The following is a 15,735-nucleotide window of genomic DNA, read 5'->3' as shown; positions in this document are numbered from 1 at the left end:
AAAAAAATAGTTTAAAATATAAGATACTATAATCAATATAGTTCAAAGTGCTCACATAAAAATATATCAGGTGATGGAAGAACAACTTGTAGATTGTAGTAGTCCTCACTATGAGCCACATGGAAAGCCGATGAATAACATAAAATTTTTATCAAACAAAAAATTAACTTGCAGTTTTTTTTTTTTTTTTTTTTTTTTTTTTTTTTTACATTTGCTCAATTTTTGATCGCAAGGTTTTTGATGTTGATGTTGCGGAAGCACAATACTGTATTTGATTAATGGCGGATCCAGAAATTTATATTTGGAGGGACCAAACAAAAAATAATCTTTTTTTTTTTTTTTTTTTTTTTTTTTTTTTTTGGTACAGGGATGGAGTTAGGATTTGGAGTTAGGTGGAGCGGGTTTGTTGTTGGCTATGTGTGGCGGTTTTGACCTCTGGCTCTACTACTACTTAGCCACTTGAGGGATTATTTTTTGGTGTGTGTGACTTTGATGTATATATCAATTATATTCATAGTAGGCATAATAGTCTCAAATGGTAATGTAAATACAATTCAGTATATATGTTAAATATTTTATAACTTAATATGTGTTAAAAAAACGTATTTATTAAAATTAAACAATCACTACAAAAAAAGGGGCTATCATAGCATTTTCAAAACCGCTGGGATAGCCCAAGAAAGCGCTGAGATAGGGTCAAAATTTCTATCCCGACTTTTTTTTTTCCTGGTGCTTCAAATCGTTGTGTAGTGACAGTCGGAATAGGGTCACCGGACTTGTATCAGCGCTTTTCAAAAGCGCTGGGAAAGGCATATGCCTTATACCAGCACTTTTGAAAGCGCTGGCATAGACATCACTTATTCCAGCGTTCTCAAAAGCGCTAGTATAGGTTTTGAATTAATATAATTTAAAAGACCTATGCCAGCACTTTTGAAAACGCTGGCATAGGCAGCACTTATTCCAGCGTTCTCAAAAGCGCTGATATAGATCTTGAATGAATATAATTTAAAAGGCCTATGCTAGTGCTTTCAAAAGCACTGGTATAGGTCTTTTTTTTTTTAAAATTTTTTTAGCACCTGTAATGTACCTAAAATACATATTTTCGAATACCTATTTTATAGCAACTGTAATGAATCGCAATTTATATTTTCCAATAGCAAATACAATACCACATTAAACCAAGAAACTAAATATATTTAATTACACCATATCAATAATTACATCCCAAATGTCAAGAATTTTATACACAAAATAATACATCCCAAGTGTCTAGAATGTTATAAACAAAATAATACATTCTAAACAACTATGTACAATGTCTTGCACAAAAGAATACATTCTAATTGTCTAGAATGTTATAATAAAATTTCCAACTATGATGTGTGTATATATATATATATATATATCAAAGTTTGAAACTTTATTATAAAAATCAAAATGTCATAGTAACTACTCCAAAATAGGTGCCCAAAGTATCGCCTACTACGTATCATCAAATAATAAGCGCTGAGCACCAGGACACTGGATATCCACTACAGAATCACCATGACCATGACCATGACCATCCTACGAATTTAGAAACACACAATGGATTAGTGTACTAAACACCAGAGTTAGTAGCTGAATGACACAATATCACTAGTATTACTACCAAGTGCCACATGAGCAATTAAAACACACTCAAAATGACTGATTTTAGTTAAGCATATCAATTGGGTATTAGTCTCAATAAATTTCTCAAAAAGTGATTAGTGAGCAATTTATGCAAAAGATTCAATAAGTGATTACTTACAAATAAGTACGAAACAACCATCAATACAAAGAAAAAGAAAATGTTTTCCAAGCTCCCAGTCACAAAACCACAATATAGTTAATAACTAAAATAAGTTATAATGAGGATTTAATAAACAACATAAAAAAATATTTACAAAAAAAAAACTTATGGGGTGACTTTAAATTCAAGATAACTTCTAAAAACCCATAAATTTACCTTATTGTATTAATAAGCCTGAGTCTAAACTCTAAACAAGCTTAATTTCATTTTTGGAATGAATGAGTTTACCTCACTTTGCTGCTTGCAATAATTCAGGGACAAATAATTTTCTTTTTCCTCTATTTGAGGTGGTTGTAATAATCAAGTGCTGTAAGACCGCCTGAATGATCAGTTGATTACTTGGCTGTTAAACCTTTTTATTTTTATTTTTTATTTTTTACTTATAAACATGGGTGTATAAGATTCTTTGAGGTAGTCTTTTAATACCATACTCACATTAGGGTAATTACAAGAAAGTTTTGTTTTGGGATGATTTAAAGTGTCGGTTAAAAGACTTAAACTCAGGACATTAGATCATATGAACTTGAAAATCACTAGATTAACTCAATGGGTAACTTAGCTGTTCCTACATGCTAAACATAGATATTTTCTCTTTAAAAGTTCTTGTCAAATTCTAGGCCACTACTTGGGCATATTGTCCTCTCTTTGATCACTCATTTACTTAGAACCTTGGTATATTCTTGTGCCTCATTACAGCACTTGATTCTCATCTTCAATCACACTACTAATTAGTCCAGAAAATCATAACACATCAAGCAAAATAGACTTAACTTGACATGACACCCTCCTACTAATAAATAAATAAACACTAATACAATCTAAATTAGACAGTAAAAGAAGTAATTATAAATCACAAACAAAAAGAATCTTTATTACTATTATTTTTTGGTAAAATAACTAAAAAAAATCTTTATTTGGATAGAGTAGATGACCAACAATATTTAGCAAACAGAAAAAGTTCTCCAAAGACATGGCCACCCAATTAACCCATTTCATAGCAAAATTCATTAGATCAAAACTCACCAATCACCTACACACACAGACACACACAAAAAAGCATCATATACTATCCAATAACCCATTAACTTCATAAATTATCCATAAACCATTTAAATATGCTTTCAATTATTTTTTTAAATTATTCAATTCAAGGTTTTTAATATAAATATGCACTTTAATTATGCAAACTCCCTTTATATTTTTTTAGGCATCTCGTTTTTACATCAGTTGCATAGTTATTTACCATATTTGATTAAATTAATTTTGGACTTATATATGATTTAATTTTTTTTTTTTAGAAAAACCTAATCTTACACAATATGCATTCATTATATAACTTAAAGTAAAAGGTAACTTTATTTATTAAAAAAATAGAGTAAAATATAACTTGGTGCAACCACGACTTTTAAGCCCAACTTTTATTACATAGTATATGATTTAATTTTAATTAAAATATTTTTTTCATTAATTTACACATGATTCTTGATTAAGCTGTGCATCGCATGGGCAGAATACTAATAACAAATATAGATAGATTAATTTAGAAAATCTAATATAGTGTATCAAATACTTTGTTAGAAAATAATCACACCATTTTAAGAAAGGGTTATTGTGACTAACATTTATAAATATCATCTATTATTTTTATTTTTCACTAGACAAAAAAAAAAAAAAATCATCTAATTTTTCCGCACATCATGTGGGTCTGGGATTAGCTAAAATAAAATATAGTAGATGAAACAATATTGGAAGACGTATCAAAGAGTATCACATTACATGCTTTTATGAGCAAATGCCAAAGTAGTTCACATCAGCAAGGTCTTTGATTTTGTTCTGATGTGAGGTTAGGCATGAATTCTTGAGTGAAAAATCCAAATATTGAAGTTTTATGTCTCCTAGTAAAAAGTTCAAATAAAATAAAAGAAATAAGCAAGAATTATAGGGCACATAGATAATAAAACAACTAATGAAAGACGTATCACAATCATTTTTGTTGTAAACTATAAGAATTACACTTTTTCACCATTAATTATATCTCATTTTATACTTATCCCCTAAACTACAATAATACACAATTTAACTCTCTAAACTAAAACTCATGTAACACGTGTCTCATTATCAGTTAAATATAATGGAATGTAGCATTAAAAGACCAATTTACCCTTCACTCTAAAACACAAACAATAGAGGGTAAATTGGTCTTTTAATGCTAAATTTTGTTAAACTTAATTTCAAAACAAAAGGCAGGGGATTAAGTAGTAGATAGTTATAGCTTTTTTTTGGGAGGGGGGGGGGGGGGGGTCATAGTTCAAGGGGTAAAATGTAAAATTTAGGAGTCAATCATGCGTTTCAAATTTTCAATACAATAGTTACCTACTTCAAATGTCATGTTCAACTCTTTAGGGAATGCACAACCTACTCTCAATCATCCAATGCTTTGACTTGTATATGGTTCTAGCTCTAGGTCAGGTTTCTTAAAAAAAAAAATTAAAAAGAAAAAAAGGAGAGAGAGAGAGAGAGAGAGAGAGAGAGAGAACATTATACAAGTTCTAACCACACATTACATTATTTACAAAATATCTCACTTTTTATAATAATTGAATGTAAAATGCATTATATTATCTAAAAAAAATGTATAAAATTTAAAACACTTTCAAATAACAAATTCTAACCACACATTACATTATTTACAAAATATCTTGCTTTATATAATAATTGAATGTAAAATGAATTATATTTCCTGAAAAAAATTTATAAAATTTAAAACACTTTCAAATAACAAATATATATAGATTAATTTAGAAAATCTAATATATTGTATCAAAAACTTTGTTAGAAAATAATCACGTCATTTAAAAAAAGGATTGAGACTAACACTTATATATATCATCTATTATTTTCATTTTTCACTAAAAAAAAAACAAATTAAATCATCTAATTTTTTCGCACATCACGTGAGTTTGCGATTAGTTAAAATAAAATATAGTAGATGAAACAATATTGGAGGATGTAACAAAGAGTATCACATTACATGCTTTTATGAGCAAATGCCAAAGTAGTTCACATGAGCAAGCTCTTTGATTTTGTTTTGATGTGAGGTTAGGCATGAATTCTTGAGTGAAAAATCCAAATATTGAAGTTTTATGTCTCCTAGTAAAAAGTTCAAATAAAATTCTAAAATAAAAGAAATAAGCAAGAATTACAAGGCACACAGATAATAAATCATCTTACGAAGACATATCACAATCATTTTTGTTGTAAACTATAAGAATTACACTTTTTCACCGTTAATTATATTTCATTTTACACTTATCCTCTAAATTACAAGAATGCACGATTTCACTCTCTAAACTAAAACTCATGTAACACGTGTCTCATTATTAGTTAAATCTAACGGAATGTAGCATTAAAAGACCAATCTACCCTTCCCTCTAAACAATAGACAATATAAGGTAAATTGGTCTTTTAATGCTAAATTTTGTTAAACTTAATTTCAAAACAAAAGGCAGGGGATTAAGTAGTAAATGCTTATAATTCCTTTTTTTTTTTTTTTTTTTTTCTTTTGGGAGGGGGGTGTGGGGAGCTATAGTTCAAGGGGTAAAATGTAAAATTTAGGAGTCAATCGTGCATTTCAAATTTTCTATACAGCAGTTATCTACTTTCAAATGTCATGTTCAACTCTTCAGGGAATGCAATGCGGAGCTCTTTGCTATAACGATATGGACAATCTGGTTTAGGCGCAATGCAATCCGACTAACTCCTACAAGCTTTCCAATTGATCAAGTTCAGCAGCGAGCTATTGATTCCCTACTAGAGTTTTGAGTTGCCCAGCCAAGGAAACAACCAACTCCACCTTGACCACTGTCCAAATAATCCTACAAGATGGTTCACCCTCTCTTGCTCCATTTGGTCTTCTAATCAGAGATGCCAAAGAAGCACCAACTTTTTTACTTGTATCAGTTATTTGCATGTTGGTAGAAATGGCAATTCTGTTGCTGACAACCTAACTAGATATGCACTTCATATCACTGGTTTTTTTGTTTGGATGGAGGATGTTCCATTCCAAACCCTTGCAGTGTATCACGCTGACATTCCTATTTCTTAATAATATTCATGTACTCTTTCTCAAAAAAAAAAAAAAATCTCTTTAGGGAATGCACAACCTACTCTCAATCATCCAATGCTTTAACTTGTATATGATTCTAGCTCTAGGTCAGGTTTAAAAAAAATAATTAACAATGAGAGAGAGAGAGAGAGAGAGAGAGAGAGAACATTATACAAGTTCTTAATTTTATGATTCAATTACTTTTGGTGATCCATTTATGTGCTAGAAGCGAAAAGGGCGAAAAAGGGTTAAATGGATCAGTCAAGAAAGCTTAAATTTGAAATAGGAATTATTTTTTCCCAAAGCAAATTACTATCAAATTAGTGTTTGAAATAGATCTGGTTGATTAGGTACTTGTCCAACTACTTGGTAAATTTGTCACAACTATTGGAGTTTTTTGGGTAACAGCCCCATCTCTTGGAAGTTCAAGAAGTAAACTAGTGTCTCTCACTCCTTTGCTTAAGCCGAATATTATGTCATGACCTCCACATGTGAACTCATTTTGCTTCAATAGCTTCTCAGGGACCTTGGCATCAACCATAATGGCCATATGAGACTTTATTGTGACAACAAAGTAGTACTCCATATTCTTGTTAGTCTCATTATCATTTGCTAGCAAAATGAACATATTGAACTGGATTGCCATCCTATTTATGAAAAGATTGAAGCTAGATTAATATGAACTTCTCATATTGCTGGCTTCTGCACTAAGCCTCTTGGCAAAGATCAATTTTGTCATCTTGATTACAAGTTTGACATTCATGCTTTAACTTGAGGAAAGGGTTGGGAGACAGAATATTCGGATCAGTATTGGGATTTCACCAACTAACAAACCAAATATTTCCTTTTTTAATTTTGTTGACTGACTTATTGAAATCAAACCTCTAAAATTTCTCCCATTTTCTCTCCTCATTCTCCTATATCACAAGGAGACTTAAGTTTATCAATGATTTATCATGAGACTAAATAGCTATTATGAAAAGTCGAATTTCTTTAAAGGCAAACTAAAAGGTTCAACATAAACTTACAATTGAATAATGGAAACTACAATAGGTGGTTCGAAATTACATACAATTTCCATAGAAGGAAAGCCTTAGATGAACTTGAAGAAAGTTCAAGTCACATTTAACTTGGAGCTCCCTACCACTAACAATATACCTTGGCTTGGCTGTTGTTGCATTTGATCTAGAAAAAAACCCTTCACTCTGGTAGTGGGATATCAGCCAAATCTTCTCTGTAAGGAATGTGATCCAACTCGTCCACCACACAAGAATTACCTAGCTCGTGTTCCATGTTGTTTTGGGCTACTGGGTGGTCATGCTTTACAGGCTCAACAAATGTTACAATAGTGTCCTTTCAGAAGGTAAGATAGATGACTGCTAAGATATAGATGAGCATTAAGGGAAATACTAGGAGCCCAACGTACACATTTGCAACCTTTGGTAAATTGTTGTGAAGTAGCCAACCGACAAAGCCTGTGCTCAGGTAGTAGATGTTGATGCCAACGATTCCCTTCCCTAGGATCCACGAGATCACAATAACCTACAGGCATAATTGTTCGATGCTTAAATAATAGAAAGACGTTTGCCTTACTCTTTCTTTCTTTCTTCTTTTGTGTGTAAGAGAAACAAAAATGTAGTTGTTTTCTTTAATGCTTTGCTTGCTTTGGCCATCTAATTTCTTTCTTTTAAACTTAGATATGGTTACCTAGATGTTTTAAATTATGTTTTTCAATTAAATTCAATCATGTCACTGTATTGATTAATAAACCATCTAGTTAAATTTAATTGTCATTAATTTTGTTTATACTATATTGAGCAATGTAGTCATATAATTGAATTTAATTGACGAATCTAAAATATACGTATTAATTGCACTTATGAGCTTTATAAATTCAACCTATCACCCTAGTCAAGACCCACTATAACGATTGTACCTCAATTAGTCATCTAAAAGCAAAAGTAGAAAGGGACTGGCTTATGTCCAGTGGCTAGTTGCCACTGGACACGTTAGGATATGGACACGTGTCCGCATCACAATGTGTCCGCATCACAACGTGTCCAGTGGCACTGGCTACTGGACACAAGCTCCACCCAAAGTAGAAAAAAGAAACAAAAGTAAGTAAACAACGTACATATATTGAATTCTTGTGTGGTCCCATCTTGTCCCATCTTGGTGGCACTGCTACTGAATTTTAGGAGGTGGATTAGAGCAAATGGAAGCTCAAATGAAAGTATCATTTGCAAAGCAAAAACCCATTAAATTTTTATCCTATGTTTGAATATAGGTATCGATGTTAAAAAAAAAAAAAAAAAACAAACAAACAAACAGAGATCACAAGTTACAAACCGATGCGATGATGATAAGTCGGGCTGTACCTTTAGATCCTCCAATAATGGAAACAATAAGACTAGGTGTAATGGCAATACACCTTGTCATCAGGCTTCTAATCCATTTTTTCATATTAAGATCCAAGAAACCCTATAAAAGCCACACCATCCTTAAATTAATTAAAATTTAATCCCAATTAATTAGGGTAGCTCACATGATATAAACATATATGTTTGTGTGTGCATGTTGTATGTTTAATTTTCAAGACCTGCATGATGAATTGCCTTGCATAAGTGCCTATGATGGTGGAGCTTTGCCTTGAGGCTAGTAATGCAATGGCATAAATGGTTGAGCTTGACCAACCCAATACATTCTACACACATAAATCAATAAAATTATAAAAAAATAAAAAATTATGTTAGACCTTTGCATAAACATTCTAATTGCATTCAAATTGATAGACTACTATTTGTCCCAAAAGTTTAAATTAAAAAAAAATGGTTGAATTTAATTATTTAACCATTATTCTAATGTAAAATAATTTAATATATATAAATTTGAACCTTGAGAAGGAAAGAGGCTGAGTTGAGGTTAAGATCATTGCATTGATTTGCAGTCTCATTGAGATGTTATTGGCTGAGCAAACGGTGCCCGATACAGAGACAATTGCAACATTGATTAGAAATGCAACAAACAATGCGAATCCGCTCTCTATTAGGAAATATCGACATGCATCTTGTGATATAGCACGACAAGGCAGAACACAATCATTTTGACACATTAGCAAAAAGCAATTATTTTGGAAAATAAAGAAAGCATTTATCTGTCCTTTACAATTTAATAAATTAAACTAGTTTTACCATCTATGATTATGATAATTACTGGAGTTTGGAGCTCATTTGTATATAATTTTTTTTTTGATTAAATTACAGATTGCATCTTCTAATTTGTCTAAAATTCAATTCAATCTTGTAACTTCTGAAATATTCATACTAGTAAAAAAATTTATAGTTTGATTCAATGTAGTCTTTCCATCTAATTTCGTTAGACAGTGCTGTTAGGTGTCTTAAAAACGATGTCGATTGGTTTTGAAATTTAAAAAAAAAAAATTCCAAAATTACATTGTTTTGGGACATGTAACTGGCTACCAGCCTAACGTAAGGACTACATTGAAAACGAATGGATGTTATTGGAGTAAATTGAATAAATCAAAAGTTATATACTAAATTGAATTTTAAATAAAATTAAAAGGGGCAATTTGTAAGCACCAGGTTCTTACATTGATACCATGGACAGAATTTGGTATTTTCCTGGATAGCACAAGAGCCGAGTGGAGAAAGAGATTGTGCCTATTGATCAAAAGAAATGGAATAAATAATAAGGTATAAGTGTATAACACAAATTAATTATTAGAAGGAAGAAAATAAATAGTTATTATGAAATAATGAAATGATATATATTTAATGAAGTAGTAAATAACGTACGGCATGACCCAAAAGTGCCATGGCACCCCCGGTGGCTCCTTGGCCACTAAGCTTGGGTATAAACATTCCCTTTAGCACAGCAACTGCTGGAGGCTTTACATAACCCATTTCTCCAAAGAAACATGTAGCCATTACGAAGACCAGTATTGTTATCAGCAATTCCAGCTTCCTAACCTACCCCACCAGCAATGTTTTAACAAGAATTAAAACTATAGTGGAAAACGGGAAGCAATATGAAATTCAACGTTTTGAACTCCAAGGAGTAGCATGCATAACGCTTGAGACCTAGGCCTAAAGCTCCCAATTTTGTAATGGTTTTATTCTTTTAAGATAAATTATCAAGGAAGTTAATACCGTACCGGAAGTTGTATCTGTTTGGCCACCGGTACGATATATTTTAGATACCGGTCAATACCGGTGTACCGTTTCGGGTTTACTGCTATTTTATATATTATATATATATACACACACAAAAAAGAAGAAGAGGGAAAACGGTTAATGATATTGTCAATACAACAAGAATCATGTCTACCAAACTAACATTTAGAGCCACATTGCCATTCCAGATATTGAGTACGTGTAGAAAAGAAAGAAAAAAACCCAACACTTTTTTTATTCTATTTTTCTCTTCTCTTGTCCCACATTTATTTTATTCTTTCATTTATTTTTTTCTAATGTTGCACGCCTGAAGCTAGTTGCCTGCCAACCTATCATTCCTATTTCTAAGTTCCAACACATCATAGCTTCACATGCTATCTCTTTACAACCACACATTACCTCTTCCTCTTTCAAATTTATTTTGTCTTCACTCTTCACTTTTTATTTCATTTCTTCCCCATTAGTTACAGATCTCTCTCTCTCTCTCTCTCTCTCTCTCTCTCTCTCAGTATCACACGATTCACATTAGTCTAACTCTTTTAGCATTAGTCCAGTCTATTTTTTTCTTCACTTCAAACTGATTTCCAGTGCATGAATCACTGATGCCTCTCCTCATCACCAATCGGTATTTCGTCGTCATCGGTGTGATAAAGAGGAGGCAAAGAGGGACAGAAGTTTAGTGTGGTGTGAGAAAAGGTACCGGTCTGGTATCCACTAACTGGTCGAAATAGCCAGATTTCGTCGGTATGGCTGGTATTTTTTTCGGTATGAAACAAGGGAGGTATCTGTATTGGTGCATTGGTCGGTACGGTATATACCGGTCGTACCGGCTGGCACGGTATAAAATTGACTTCCTTGTAAATTATCCCAATATCAAATAGGCCTTGATTTTTAGTGTTTCAATTTATATTTCACCAAATATATATGTAATTTGTTTGAATTTTTTTAGGTGGAGCATAAAATAAAGTGAAATACAAAAGAAATTTTTTATCTACCTCTCCTACAAAGTTATAGTAGGTATCTCATGCAGAATTCACTCGCTTACAGTGTGAAAATTCCACATATCTCAATGACTCATGTTGTGTAAGAGATTATACATCTACTGGAAGTCAGGGTGATCTAAGCATCTATTTGTGTCTCATAATTATAAAAATTCGGTTTCAACTTTCAAGTGAAGTTGCCAAAAACAAAGAAAAAAAAATGCTAAGATTTATATTCTAACGCGTGTCACAAAATAAGAAATCGTTTTCAACAGATCGATTAGTGTACTAATTTACTTGTTTGACTTACACAGCAAGATTCACGGAGCAGCAAATTCTAAAGACACAGGGCATTATCCACGCAATAAAAATTAAAAAAACAAACAAAATACTTAAAAGTCTAAAACAATGATGCAATCCTCCACACAAAGTGGGGAAAAAAATAAAGTAAAAACTAAAGTCAAACAAACAGTTAAAATGCATACATTATTAGTAATTAATTCACAACTTGGTAGATAAATATGCTTCATTCGAGTCAAATAACGTGAAAATTCTTTTGACTAGTAGTACTTGATGGCAACAGAGGGTGTAGTATCATTAGGATTAAAAAACAATATCACTGTGAAGGGATTCAAAATTTTAGAGGGGCATTATGCATCAATGATTAAATGTTACGGGATAAGAATTGGGTATAGTGTTTTTGTGCAGTAAACTAGTCACACGTGACAAATGTTCGATATAGATTCAGATCCCAATAAATTCAATGCACGAAAAAACTAGATCAAGTCATTTTCCTGTTAAAAGAGGGTTCCAAAAGCTAGAGATAGAGTCAATAGTCCTCCCCTCCCCCCCAATTGTATCGGTGTATAAACAAACTGTACTACTTGCAAACTATGTAATAAAACCTAACTATATGTCACACAACGTGCGTAGTTCTTTCTTTTTTTTCTTCTTCTTTTTGTTGTTGTTGTTGTTGTTGCTGCTGCTGCTGAATACCGTAAGTGGATGGTTGAGAATAAAAATATTATACACATTTCTTAAAAAATTAAAGGGCCATAAAAACGTACGTATATAGTTAATAGTTGGCCATAAAAATATTAGACTCAATTAAAAATAAAATAATAATTAACGGCTAGCCAAAAATGTACGTAGATAATTGATGGTTGGCATAAAAATTGTAAGGGATATATTTTTATGTAATTGGCATATCATTTGACAAAATGTACTTTACTTGTATTTAAGTAAATCTAAGTATGTTCAAGATGATCATTACAAGTAGTTACATTAAAGACATGAAGATTACTAAAGAAAAGTGCAATTTGCAGGCCTTGATACCTCCTTGACAGAAGCTCGATCTGTCGAGATTCATTAAAACTCGACACATGTCTCAATCTATCGAGCTTACAGGATTCAGACTATAGCCAACAACGTTTTTATTCTAAAAAACTATTTGTTTATGGGTGTTGAGGTCCAAAAAAATCACAGCACCCAAGCCCAAAGAAATAACATAAGGGGCCATAGAAAATGAAAATGGGTGGTAAGCCCAAACGGCTTGAAGCCCAAAAACCATAAAGAAAGACAAGCCCTAAAGCCTATAAGAAAAGAAAGAAGAAAAAGAAAAGAGGCCCAGATCAGAAGATTGGAGAAGAACTAGCGTAAAAAATCTGAGTCGGGATCGTTGAGGCGTATAGCACAGCCAAGACAGGATTAAGACAGTTCAAAGGAAAAGCCAAAAGAACACAAGAAATAGAGGGTAGATACGTCCTTCTTAGGTACCAGAGATCTAGCAAGAAAAAGAAGAAAGTCTAGAGTGACCTCTCACAACGCAAATGAACGGTACCTCGGGGAACAAGAATAAAGAACTATAAAAAGGGAAGTAGCAGCAAAAAACTTTCGAACCAACAGAGTGGGTTCCGCCCACTTGGGAAAAAAGATAAAGAGGAAGGACGGCCAAAAGCTGAACCATAAGGAACGTGACATTAGAAACAAGTGCACTCTAAAATGGATAGTCAGCCATGGGCTTTTGAAGAAACAACACCAAAAGGAAGAAAAAAAATGAGAAACAGGGAAAGCTCAACCTTCTGGGCGATGGGCACAAAACGGGCTCTGGTACCTAGGGGGCAAAACAAGAGAATCAATAGTTCCCCGGGACTCTAGAATAACACTATAAAAAGGGGGGAAGGCAGCTGGCAAAGGAGAGGAATAAGTGTGAATAAAGCAATAGAAAATTACAATAGAATCATTGAGAAAGTTCTATGGAGAAGAACTCAAAGAAATTAGTAAACTATCTCCAGGTATCCCAGAAACAGCCACTATAGCACATACTTGGATTAAAAAAGATTCAAACTTTGCAAGTCTTGGAGGCTTGAATAGCCATCTAAGTCTGTAATTTTTGAGTTTACTTGAACCTTGTATCACGTCTTAGTGAGCACATTGTAATCATAATAAAGAAAATTTAATAAAGTATTTCTTATTAATTTGAGGATCCCTAACCATTGCTTTGTATTCCTTTTGCTGTTTTATTTGTCGTTCAATACAAATATCCTTGTTTGCTAGTTTATGTGTATTGTAGAAAGCATGCCCTGTGCACCACTTGGTTCTTAAATAACCCTTTAGCTGCGGTGAATCAAAGCCTAGTCCACCAAACTATAATTATTTGGCCCGGGATCCTTGGGCCTGTGTGCTAAAAAAAAAAGCACTCTTACATTTTGGCGACTCCGCTGGGGACTGGGTAAAGAAGAGGGAAGAAGCAATCCCTTCGCAGAGCATGCCTTCAAGACAAAGGAACAGTAAAGGTACTAATATGCCACTTGCGGCCTTTGAGCCCGTGGGAGAAAACGAAGTAGCTTCCAGACAGAGGGGCGAGGTACCCCTGATGGAGCAGGAGGTCGTGTCAGAACAAAGGCACGCAAGGCAAGAGCCAGACCCCATGGCTCGAATGACAGTGATGTTGAAGGATTTGGAGCAAGAAGTTCGCCTTCTCAAAGAAGGTAGGACACAGGAAATCAAAGACAATGTTCCCCCTGTGGGTAACCAAGACATAACTCAACTAGAAGGAGGGTCAGCAGTGGGAGGGAGAACCAACTCCCAGCACCTAACACTAGCAGACGTCAGTGCCCTCCTGGAGCAAGAAAGGGAAAAACTTTTGGGGATCCCCAAGCAATTCTCTTGAGATCCCCCATTTCCACCAGAACTCCTTGGCAAGCCATACCCCAAAGGGTATGAACCCCCAAAGTTCCATCCTTTTGACGGAAGAAATGGAAGCACTGTGGAACACGTGAGTAGGTTCATTCACACTATGGGTCCCTACGCAGGAGACAAAGAACTATGTCTAAGAGAATTTGCTAATCCTTAGTGGATAGAGCATATACTTCGTACACCATGCTGAGACCTGAGTCCATTAAAACCTGTGATGAAATGATGGAGAGATTCTGTGCTAAGTATTACCCCGATGAGGACAAGATCACTTTCCAAAGCCTTCAGATGGTAAGGCAAAGGCCTGGGGAGGATCCCGTCTAGTTCATTAAAAGGTTTGAAGATGTGTCCCTAGATTGTTATGGGGACCACGAAGAAAAAGAACTCGTAGAAAAAGGTTTATGCATTGTATAGTTTGCTGACCTGTTACAGAGAACTAGAAGGACAGCATAAACTATGAGGACAAAAAGGATGCCAGTATCCCAAGCCATGATAGCATCAGTGGGAGAGAAAAGGAAGAGGCCTGATGGGAAGGCGTTTGAGGAACCACCGATGATCTCATGTACCATAGAGGAGTTAAACCATGTCCTGGACAAATGGATCGGAGATGGAGTTGTTTGGCCATTTACTGTGCCCAAGCTACCAACTGAGGAAGAAAGGAAGAACCCTTTGTTTTGCAGGATCCATAATTATGTCAAGCATTCCACCAAGGATTACTGGACCCTCCGTAGACTCTTCCACAAAAAGCTAAGAGAAGGAATCCTGGAGCTCACTCAAAAGGAGCCAGAAGTGCAAAGGAACCCCTTGCCTAACCACAAAGGGAAAGGGGTGGTAGCTGTAGTAATCCATGGGAACCCGGCAGAAGTAGAAGAATCTGAAGGATCCTTCCACCCAAGCACAGTCAGGACTCTCCAGAAGAATCCCAGGTTCAGGTCACTATTCAACCAATTGGGATTTGGACCAGAAGCAAGAAGGGTGGTCACAGAGTCTCTCATGAGTATAGAGGCAGATTCGGGAATGGAATGTTTCACAGCAGAATCACATGCTACTTGAGCTTTCTTGGAGACAACTAATGCAATAACTTTCATTGATAAGGACATGGAAGTTGAGCATCCAGACCACCGTAGACCCTTTTATCTAATGGCTACCATAAATGGTGTCCAAATCAGAAAAGCATTGGTGGACACAATGGCATCACTCAACCTCATAGCTTTAAGTACCTTGGAAGACATGGGCCTGGTTGACAGGAGGATCCTGGGGGCTCTTGTGGAGATAATAGGATTTGGGGGGTCGGTGGAATCAATTGAAGGGTATGTGCAGCTAGCCTTAAGAGTAGGACCAATAGTGGCCCTGACAAGGTTTCATGTAATTAATGCAGAGGTGTCTTACCATGTATTGTTGGGACGCCTGTGGCTCCATAAACACCGC

The 15,735-nt window shown here is 34.3% G+C and overlaps 1 pseudogene; it reads right to left on the bottom strand.

Annotated features, from left to right (window-relative positions):
- Positions 1-7,103: 7,103 nt before the first annotated feature.
- On the bottom strand, positions 7,104-10,772 carry LOC115961628 (annotated as a pseudogene).
- Between the last annotated feature and the right edge of the window lie 4,963 nt (positions 10,773-15,735).

Source organism: Quercus lobata, chromosome 9, assembly GCF_001633185.2.
Source record: "Quercus lobata isolate SW786 chromosome 9, ValleyOak3.0 Primary Assembly, whole genome shotgun sequence".
In the NCBI taxonomy this organism is placed as follows: Eukaryota; Viridiplantae; Streptophyta; class Magnoliopsida; order Fagales; family Fagaceae; genus Quercus; species Quercus lobata.
This window is presented reverse-complemented; position numbering and strand designations above follow the sequence as displayed.